Source organism: Limanda limanda, chromosome 9 (genome assembly GCF_963576545.1).
Source record: "Limanda limanda chromosome 9, fLimLim1.1, whole genome shotgun sequence".
In the NCBI taxonomy this organism is placed as follows: domain Eukaryota; kingdom Metazoa; phylum Chordata; class Actinopteri; order Pleuronectiformes; family Pleuronectidae; genus Limanda; species Limanda limanda.
In genome coordinates, this window is record NC_083644.1 from 24160868 (window position 1) to 24171937 (window position 11070).

Below are 11070 nucleotides of genomic sequence, written 5' to 3' on the forward strand. Positions count from 1 at the left end.
ATAATCATCGATAAATGTCAGTTTATTTCTCTTAGATTTTAGATTCATTTATTCAGCATTTGGCTCCTACTTGCTCCAAGCTTCATGGTTGAATCCACTAATTCAACTAAAATAAGATTCTGTCGATTTCAATGACATATATACATATATATTCAAAGCAAGCCAACCCTTAAATAAGCAGTATAAATAGTCTGTTACAAAAATGTCCGGGGTTAATCTAGGCAGCAGTTTAACGTTTCCCATATTCAGTATGAATTAAAATTCCACCCAAAAAAGTTGGAATCCCTCTTGAGACATAACATATAACTGGAACCTAACTGGTTAACATTTAATGTCTGTCTGTGGTTGTTAATGTTTATAAACTCATTTAGTGGGTAGGATCCATGTTTTCCCATATAGATATATATTGTAAACATCTGTAACTAGTAACTCAGTATGGCGCAAACCTCCGCTCAGGCCAAACAGTTCCCGTATGAAACCACATTTAAATTCCCTAGATCCAGATTTATTTGGATTCACACAAAATGACACACACTCATAAATATCTGAGCAGGCCTGATTTTGTTCATCAAGATCCGTGATTATTCCCAGAGAAATATAAGAAAATGTTGACAAATGCCCTCTCTAAATGTTAAATTATTATCTTTAAAAATTCCTGATAGATTCTTCCCTGACCCATTGCTATAAGAGGAATCATCCCTTTGTAGTGATCCACGTGGTATTTATTCCGTAATCCTGCTAACTAACAAACAATGAAAAAAAAAAGAAGAAAAGACTAGTTTAAAATTCAATGGTTGAGGTGATGAATATTGGACATATCAGATGGCCATGAATTCAACTTCAATTAATGATCCATGTTTCACGGTTGCACAAGTAGGTAGCTGTTTTTAGTAATGAATCAAAAAGGGCAATTGTTTGTGTTTTTTACGTAGTAGCCTATATATTTACCTCCATCAAGGAGGTTACATTTTTGTCTTTGTCCGTAAGATTTTTTGTATGGGTTGCTTTCTTTGTTTGTCAGCAGGATTACACTACACATACTGAACGGATTTCCACAAAACTTGGTGGAAGGAGCCAAATCCAGGACATTTTTATATCACCTTCTTTAACAGAGCAAGATTGAGACCAATTGAGACCAATTTCCCAGAACAGTGCAGAGATCTTGATCAAAGAATTCAGGGAACTGATATCTATTAGTATGTGTGTCTTGGAACAGCTGGACTGAATTTAAGGAAACTGTTGAGGCTGATGACTTTACTTTGTGAATCTGTTTTCGTTTATGTGAAATAAAAGCTGAGAGGCTTACTGTGGAGATAGGATTTATAGCACATACTGATGGAATCAACATTTTTGATATGTATAAAGGTTTGTAAATTGCTAATGTGCTCTCCATTTTTATGAATTCTTTGGCAAGTACCTGCTGTTTTTGTTGTTGGTGCTATGGGGGAAAACATGGATCCTACCCACTAAATGAGTTTATAAACATTAACAACCACAGAAAGACATTAAATGTCTAAACAGTTAGGTACCATGTTAAATGTTATGTCTCAAGAGGGATTCTAATGTTTTCGGGTGGAATTTTAATCCATACTGAATATGGGAAACATTAAACTGCTGCCTAGATTAACCTTGGACATTTTTGTAACACACTATTTATACTGCTTATGTAAGGTTTGGCCTGCTTTGAATTTCCTCTCTCGAGATTATGTTCCTGTCTTGACATCTTTTCTTAAAATACCAGTGAATGGCATCCATGATTCGACTGGACAATAACACAATCAAGCCATTGTGGGATGAACCAGATCATTGAAAGCAAATAAGACTTTTTCCTCCCACAAATCCTTGAATAGCATCACCATTTAAACATCAATCATACTATGGAGCCACTCGTTCCCAGTCCCAACTCTGACAGGGACTTCTTCCAAGGCCTTGTCGGAAGTTCAAAACCAATCCAGTTGTAATCTGTACCCGTCACAGAAATATAGACAGATTTCTAAAGGCATTCTCTCTGCACGGTTGCTTAACTACCCCCACATACTGCAGGCTGAGATATCCATGCTCTTTAGTATTGGCGTGAATGGCCAGTAGCTTTCAGTACAGATCTCATTTGGGGTTTTTCAGCTGCGATCAAGTAATTACATCAAATCAATGCTACAGTGATGACTTGATAATGCATTTTCTGGATTTTGCTTCTGCTCAAATAGAAGCATCAGTGCAAGTGGCTGGAATTTCTTCAAAATCCTTATGCAATCCATAAATGTCTTGTTTTTCCGTGAGTTGATGCTGTGATAAATGCAAACTAAAGACCAGAACTTAATTGAATCATAAACTAGGTCTTCATTTAACGGAAATACCTCGTCTTGACAGTGACGTACTGGAGCATTGGATTTCTCTTGCCACACACTTAAAGTAAACCAGTGAACTTAAAAAGCCTTTGCCCCGTGATGCATCACATCATTCAGAGAAGTGGGGATAAGAATAATCCATATTGTTGTATCTAGGCCAAGTAATCAACATCGCATAACTGGAAATGCTGACTGATGCCAAGCTGTAAGCGTTTCACTTGGTACGACTGTGTATCTCCTTAAGTTGATGCTTCAGTCTCCCTGCTCAGTTTTTTTGGTGCTCTCCACAGACATACATGTTTATCACAGATGGAATTTATCATGAATTAATAATAGGTTAAATAATACATGTCATATTTCCACTGGATGTTTTAGATGAAAAAGTGCTGCATGTAGTGCATTATAATGGCATCGTGAGTAGCGCAGCATGTGCTCTCCTTTGTAGATAAGTGCAGTTAATGTTCACCGAGAACTTAATATTATCTTGCATATGTATGCATCATACATGTGTATCTGAGACTGTTTTGAGTGTTTTCTGTTTTATTTTATGATGTTACGCTTGCACTATATATACAGTGCTGCACATATAAAATGTATACTCAACAACTGGGGAGTTTAAGCAAAAATCCATAGAATATATTTTCTTATATAAGCCCCAGATACCCAAAGTGATATTTTATAATATAAAGCTTCCATATTCAAAAATAAATGATTTTGTTTTATATATACTGTATAAATATTGGTCACTGATGTTCACAAAAAAAGAGAAAATTGATATCAGACTGCGGTTTCTTTAAATTATTTCTAGCATCTTTCACCCTTAATGAATTTAAACAGCTTTTAAAGCTAAAAGAATCAATGCTACCTCCCCAGGACCAAACACTAGACAGACACAGTCCTCAACTCACTGGTGAACATGAAGAGCCCTGAGATGGTTGAGACCAATCACAAAGCTGAAAGGGGAGTTGTTATCAGTGTTGTTATCTAAGTTGTGTCAAGCAAACAAAGAAGGGGTATTTTGCAAAATTAGAGCTAGTTCTTTACTCATACAGCCTATTTCTATATAGCGGAGTAGTTGCAATGGTAGACTATTTTATTATTTCGCATTACAACGTATCATAGTAGCGTGTGGAGGCAGAAGGGAGGTTGTTCTGGTTGTGTGTTTCAAACAGCATAAAGATTCTCTATACTTTATTATTCCTTTCCCTTTACTTTTTCAGAAGAATGAAAGAAATTATAAGTGAAATGAAAGTATCCTCATGATGGGCATGTTGTACACTTCTGGAAAACAACGTGAGGGAGTTCAGGGAATCTGGGCCAGAGAGTCCACTCAGTGAGACGGCATCAGTTCACTTTACAGCTCAAACATACACACAAACATGTCCAGGGGCATGCACCCTTCATCTTCAATATTCTTGGCGGATGGAAGTAATTCAATTATGTCCCAGCACGTTTGTGTTTGTTTACCCATACCGCCGCGATGCCTGATTTAACTCTCCTGGGATATCACATGGGATCGGCAGATGTTGCAAAGACCTCTGTGACCTGAAAAGTCCCACAGTCATGATCTGTGTATGTGTGTGTGCAGTGGTTTGCTGAGGCGTAGCAACACTGCCAGCTCCTTTTTCCCCTGCTTAGCCCATGAGTAATGCTCAGACCAGAGCGTAGGGGCTGGGCCACCAGGGTTCATTAACTCAACTGAGCTTGATGAGCTGGAAAACTCCTAAACTTCAATGTTTTAGTCCAGCAAAAGCTCCACATACTGTAGGAATGTATTTCAACCAGTCTGGTAAATGCCCTGAGTGTATGCTGAGACCATTGATTAGCAGACAAAGGCAAACAAACTGAAATTTGATGTGTATATGTATGAATTCCATGATTTGAATGTTATGCCATATCCTCTCAGGTAAAATGACAGGAAGTGAATCAAGGGAAACACTTGTAGACTCTGGTCCCAGTCATTCAACTAGTTGTTTTGTTCATCTTTATCTTTTATCTGGTTTAACTTTCCCATCTACAATTGGAATAACCCTAATTCTTTCCGACAGTTAAGTGCATCTGAGGACCACTGTATGTTGGCTTCAGTTGACAATGATGTGGCGTGGGAGCGCTGCACATACTGACCGCCAGCTGACCGTTCCGTTTACGACCCAGAGGCTCCACTCCCAGATGACTGCAGACAACAGTTTCACTTGACCTTGGCTGTTATGACCACCAGGCCGAGACCTGACCTGTCAGGTGTGGTTCACAGGGACTTTTTAGGTCAGTGATGGAGAGTTTCAGGAGAGTCTGCTTGGTGCCTGGTGAGCCTGAAAGTGATAGTACACACATAAATCAGTGTGACATGGGGCTGTTGTTTCTCAAAGATAAAAGGTGCAAGGCCCTGACCCTCCCTGTCCAGGTCTAAGACAAAGTTTCACATGAATAGTTTTTGGCTCATAAACTCAGTTTTCAGGTTGAAAGTTGGTATGTAAAGTGACAGCTTGGTGCATTGTTTATAAACAGCATTAGAAAGATTAAACAGTATTATTCATGTTTATTTTGTTAAGTAAACATTTTGAGCCATTTTTATTCATTTTGAGAAATATATTGTCCCCTTGCCTGGCAAAAGTAACACATGGTTAGCTTAGCTTAGCATAAGCCTGAAAGCAGTGAGAAACTGCTAGCACTGAATGACACTGAGTCTTTCTCTTTCTAGATTCACCAATAAATCACACCCTCGCTGGCAAAACATCGAAATAAATTCCAATATTTCATACATAATTATACAAAAACAGTTATTTGAGCGTATGAAAATAGATTTAACCACAGTTTGTATCTGGTTGTACGTATTATCACACCACTTCAAATACATAATCAAAAGCAACTTTTTTAGGCCGACATGTGTGACCACAAAGTAAACAATTGAGATAACTGTTTGTTAAAATGTGTGAAATCTGGCTAATAAATGTATTCCTCAAAATGCCAAACAATTCCTTGAATAAGTTTTCGTGTGAGGATCGTAAGACAAAGAACCTTTTGAACATTAAAAGTCAAATTATTTTACAAATTTAAATGAGTTTCTTGTACTAAATACAGGACTGTTCTTCTTTTACCAGATGGGCAAAACTCCCCTGGGACTCTCGACCACTAAACTAAGTCATCCGGTTTGAGGTAACTTAATCATATTATCTCGGAATATTCGCCTCAAAACTATAATGTCAGATGACATTAAACGGATCATGAAGTGGCCTACATTGATTAAGGTAAAACCAATGTAAGTATACTTCTCAAATGTGGTGTATAGCATAGGAACACAATGTAAAGGAGGGGCTGGAAGCCAAAGGGTCCTGGTTTACAGGTTAATCAGGTCAATCCAGACAAACAGTATTGTTTAACAACAGGATATATCAGTGAGACAGTTAGATGTATGCAACATTCTAAAGTAAGACATTGGTGGAACAACATTGTGTAAAGAGCACGTGATACTAGATAGCACAGTATTACAAATTATAACAGCGGGCCCCATATTTACGCATTAAAAGTGTTTTCCCCCTGGTACCAAACTTCAAGTGATCCTCATGAGTTCAGTTATGGTGCAAACATCGGTCAGGGCTGCGGGCTGTATGAGCTGTATGCATGTGGTTAAGCCAACCTTGCACTGAGCTTTGTCCAGAGGGAGAGATAATGCAACCACTGAGTGGCAGTGTTGTTCCAGTGATGATACAACTGCAGCAGAGGACATGGACAACGGGGCCATGCAGAGCATTTGTAATCACATCTACATATGTGATTACAACATGTTTATCATGTATTTAGTCAGCAGCCAACTTCTGCTAATTGTCCAATAACTTTGTAGTGTAGTATGATGAAATTGCATATTTTCATTCCATCTTATTGTACACCTGCTGCTTTGAAGCTGACGTGCCTTTGCTCTCTGCCTTCCTTTTCATGCCATCCTGATTCTGTCTCATCCTCCTCACATCACCTCTGACTGTAAAACAGACAAGCCCCCCTGGCATGTGTCATTACCAATCCAAACTGTTTCCCTGTGACATACTGTCACCCTGGACACAGTGACTGCTCCCACATGGCCCGTCCGTGCTGCAGGAAGCACCGATCGGATATCGTAAGTTCATCATAAATCGCGATGTTTCAGACTCAGCTGAGTAGCACTTTAGCCTTGAGCTCACAGTGTGACTGGCACTGAAAAGTAGCCAGAAAATGATAGCTTTGATATGTGGCACTAACAGGAGGATGAAAGCCAGATTGGAGCTGATGAATTAAGGATGGCAAGTAACACATTTATTCTTAACTGCTGCCTTTTAGCAAGGCAGTAGATTCTAAGCTTTGCCAGTGCCCTTGCTCATTTGAGATTACATAACCTCTATCGACTCTGTAAGAAACTTGTTTTCACACTTTCCATGCTACAACATAAGCATCAGCATTTTTCCCCTCCATCAGTTCTCATCTTACAACAGAAACATGAAACTTCTTCACACGAGGTCTGAGATTTAGTGGTTATTACATCACAGGAGTTTCACTCAAGGTGAGTAATATTAGTGGGGTTTCCTGGAAGCATACAGCCTCTGTCACTATGACTGGATGGATGAAGGTATAAAGCTGCAGAGGGTTTGCTCATAAACCTGCTGCAGCGCTGGTGCTACAACAACAGTGATTTCCCCTTTGGTAACTAATGGCTTTGCATGTTTTCCCCCTAGGGCTGAGGTGTCACATGTCCTCTAGCTTAACTAGTCACAGTCACTCCAAGAAAAGCCTGCTATGCAAAGTATGAATGTTTTCTTTTAAGCAACAACAACATATAGGAAAACTGATTAAATGTGCTATAATTCAAAATGGTTATGTAGTCTTTGTCCCAGGTTTGCTTCAGGTGAAAAAGTCATTTAGGAATTCCTACAGACAATGCTCCCATCTACTTAGTGGAAGTTCACAGATTTGTCATGCAATGCCTGTAGGAATACGGTGCATTTTCTGCTCTGCCGCTAAATCTCTTTCTGCTTCACTGACATTCTCTTGCCTGTTTGTTTGGGGCAGTGCACAGCCTCATGTGATTTATTGGGCTTGATTGCAAGACGAGCAGTAATTCACTGCTTCACCGCCATCACTGAAAGAGTATGATCCTGAAACAGGCAAGCCAAATTTTTATTGTTCATTTCCTTCACTTCTTGCCGAACGTGGGGTTTTTGTGCACAGCTTCAAGACGCTGCTCTCAACATATGTCACCTCACGCTCTGTTTAGTTGACAAACTTTTTTGTGTGCAATTGCAGAACATTAAACCGGTAAGGTGCATGTGAGGATGTTGTCTCTGGTACGCCTCCATCACATCATCGCCCACCGTGTCACTTCTAACACGGCAGAAGGCAGCAAACACTTCCTTTTCAAGTGGCGTCTTTGGAAATGAAAGGCAGCACGAGAGAGGAAGCCAGAAAATGAGGAGGAATTACAACAAGGTAGCCACGCAAGGCGCCGGGACTTGGAGATGATGAAATAGAAGCCCACTTTAGAACAGAGAGCCTTACAAATCTCACAAGTCCCCAGTTTATCACAGCCCCTCCCCCCTCCCTACCCCAGTCATTTCATGCCCTCACGCAGCTTCTCATCTCCGCAGGGAGGTGAAGTTTTGAAACCAGATAAAGAGTTCACCCCACTTACCCGCAAGTTGAACACCTTGATTTCTCCCAGAATATTTGTTCAACGTAGCAGGCTGAGGTTTCCTTCTGAATTTGTGCCTCTGCTTGTTTACAAAAAGGGATGTTGCATTGGCTACTAAAAATAGCTTAATTGACCCACTTTTTCAATAGGACCCTACTCGCATTTTTTTTGAAAGGATAGATCACATCACAGAAGACCTTTAATAGAAACATCCAGTCAACATGTCTTCAGAATAATCTTGAGGTTACAATGACATCACCCACAAAATGCTTTTCTTCTCTTTAAACACTGAGCCAGGCCTGAATCTGGTTTCGCCCCATTTGCTGCAAAAGGGTTGTGCATTGCTGTGTGTGTCTGACAGGACCCACTTGGAAAGTTCTCATTACTAAAAGCAGTTTTAAAAGCAATTGAGACATATAGTCTACATCAGTGAATCCCAACCACAGGTACTTGTAACTCATGCTGTATTTCTGCAGTGTCCTAGAGCCTGTGGAGAAACCCAATTAATTAATAAAATGAAATTATATAGAACATGTCCATATAATGCTCTGTAGAGGACAATAACCATCAAAATACAGCCACTCAAGCTGGTGCTATATTGGTGTTTAGTTAACAGTAAACACAATGACCCTAAGTTAATGGATAAATATTTCTTATGGATAAGCAGTCAAAGTTGTGGGGTGATACATTAAGGATGAAGTGATGAGTTATCATGGAAGAGAGAAGGCTGGATAAGAGGCTTTGGGTTTAAATGTAATCTTCTTAACAAGAGAGAAACATGATCAAACACTCCATACCCAACAGTCATGGTGCAACATCTCTATTAAACCTTTGGCATAAAACTACCCTGAACACATAAACATAACAACCGCATAAACCAAGTTAGAACATTCACATAACATTACTTAGACAGCAAATAAAACTGTTATATATTTAACCAGGACACTTAACAGTCCCATGAGCTTTAGTGCTCATACTGTCCAATCAGAGTGACTTGCTCACAGATCGCTACAATGAAAGAGTTGAAATCACATAAAGTAGCCTGATGGATAACAGGTTGTAAGATCCTTCCTCTGCCTCTAATGATAGCTTTAGAAATTTAAAGTAGAATGAAATGACTGTGATGGGAATCTTAGGCGCTGTTGGAAAAAGGGTTATAAAATCCAAATGTCTAAAGCAGAAATTGAACCAGTAAAGCCACCTCAAATGAAATACCATTTCATTAAAAAGAAAAAAATCAATGGATCCTCATATGAAACAGAATATCACAACAAGTAAAGGCTTGTGCACTGACATGATGATACTGAGACACAAACGGTTTGTCGTGGCGATGACCTCCTGCACTGGAGGTTGTGGCGATCCTATCTGTACAACATGCATACCACAACTTTGGTTGCTATGGTTACAGATGTACGTAATGAGCTGTACAAAAGATAAACAATTGAAGAAGTCAGGATGCGTTAGTGTGCGCAGACACTGCCTAAACAATAGAATACAATGGAGGAGAAAAGATTAAATTAACAAAAATTACCTCACATTAAATAGTTGATGATATGTGAGCTCATTTTAAGAGGTGGTGAGGTACATCAGGAAATAGAAGGCAGAGAACCACTGACCTACAGGGTCCTGTCGGGACATGTGTGAGTTATTTGATTGACTAGCTCTCTGGCTGGGGAAAGGTCCAAAGCAGCGGAGGGCAGTGAATGGCTTGGATCCAAAATGGTCTGCTGACTTTTCTCTTTTCTGGCTGATTTACTAAGGAGTCTCTGAACTCTTCCCGGGTGGAGCGATAAATCAAAAGCAACAAAAGCAAGCTTACAATATCTTGAAAAAAGAAACCAAATCACAGGGACAACAAAACAAAGGCTAAAAAAATCCTACATTTGCACTTTAATTTAACCCAGGAACATTTATCTTCTCTTGCTATATGCTGCAGTACATATATGATGTTTTTAAAGTTCCGCTAAATCCACATCAATATGCACTCATGAATGGTTCTGGGGTAATAAAGACATTCTGAACTGAACGTTTCTCCAAAGTGAGCTACAAGTCATCTAATGGAAGCCATGATACGTGTAAAATCCTGGACAACTCCCCTGACACCTTCTTGTAGATCTGAATCCAAACAGTGCGCTCTGAAGTGCTGCACTTTCATGGGAGAAAAAAGAGGCCAGCTCCTATGGCAACAGAATATCAGTTAAATGAAGACAAACAGGAGGCCTCTGAACCTCCACCTACGCGCATGCTAAAAAAACACAACCTCCTTTCACAAATCCATCAATGTAGTAACTTTTTAGACTCCCTGAATGCTAATGGCTCATAGCATGCACTGCTTAAATAGGTCACGACTGGGAATAATTGTATTAACTGCTGTAAACAGAAATAAACAGGGGGAAAGTGAAGAACAGTAATGGCTTGTCGGGATCTATTCAGAGGCTTTCTCAGAAAATGGCGTAGAAGTCTTGAGGGAACCACTAAGCGTCACAATTTGGCTTTTTGTAAAAATTGCCATCTGCATAAAAAAGACAATTACAGAGAGAGCAACGCAAAAAAAAAGTGTCTTCAAGACTGGAAGTTTAAACCTGTTAACATTCTTCAGAAAATGAGCTGCAGTGATGCTCACTCGTATCTGAATAACACAGATAATTTGACTTTGGAGCTCTTATTCTACTTTACCTTAAATCCCTGCGACCTATTGAATAGAATGCATTCAACTGTGATGAAGTGGTTTGCAATTCAGAGTGAGATCTGGAAAAAAAATGAACTGAATGATTTGGGTATTTAATGTGATGGGTCCTGCTTCCGCTGTCTCTGTGTTTGTGGATCTTCCCTCCAAAGTCGGGATGTCCCGACTGGTCCTGAGACACGATGCCAAGAACAAGCTGTCCCCTGAGCGGCCCACAAATATGTGCAGCGGATGGTTTTGCAGAGAGAACAGCAGGAAGTTGATCAGTTCTTCAAATTGGCCAAATGTGGATTCAGCTGGTCGGATGCAGAAACAAAGAACAAGTTTGCTTTTCAGCAGTATCATCATATCAACTGTCGCTCTGTGTGCTCCGCCACAGTGTCATG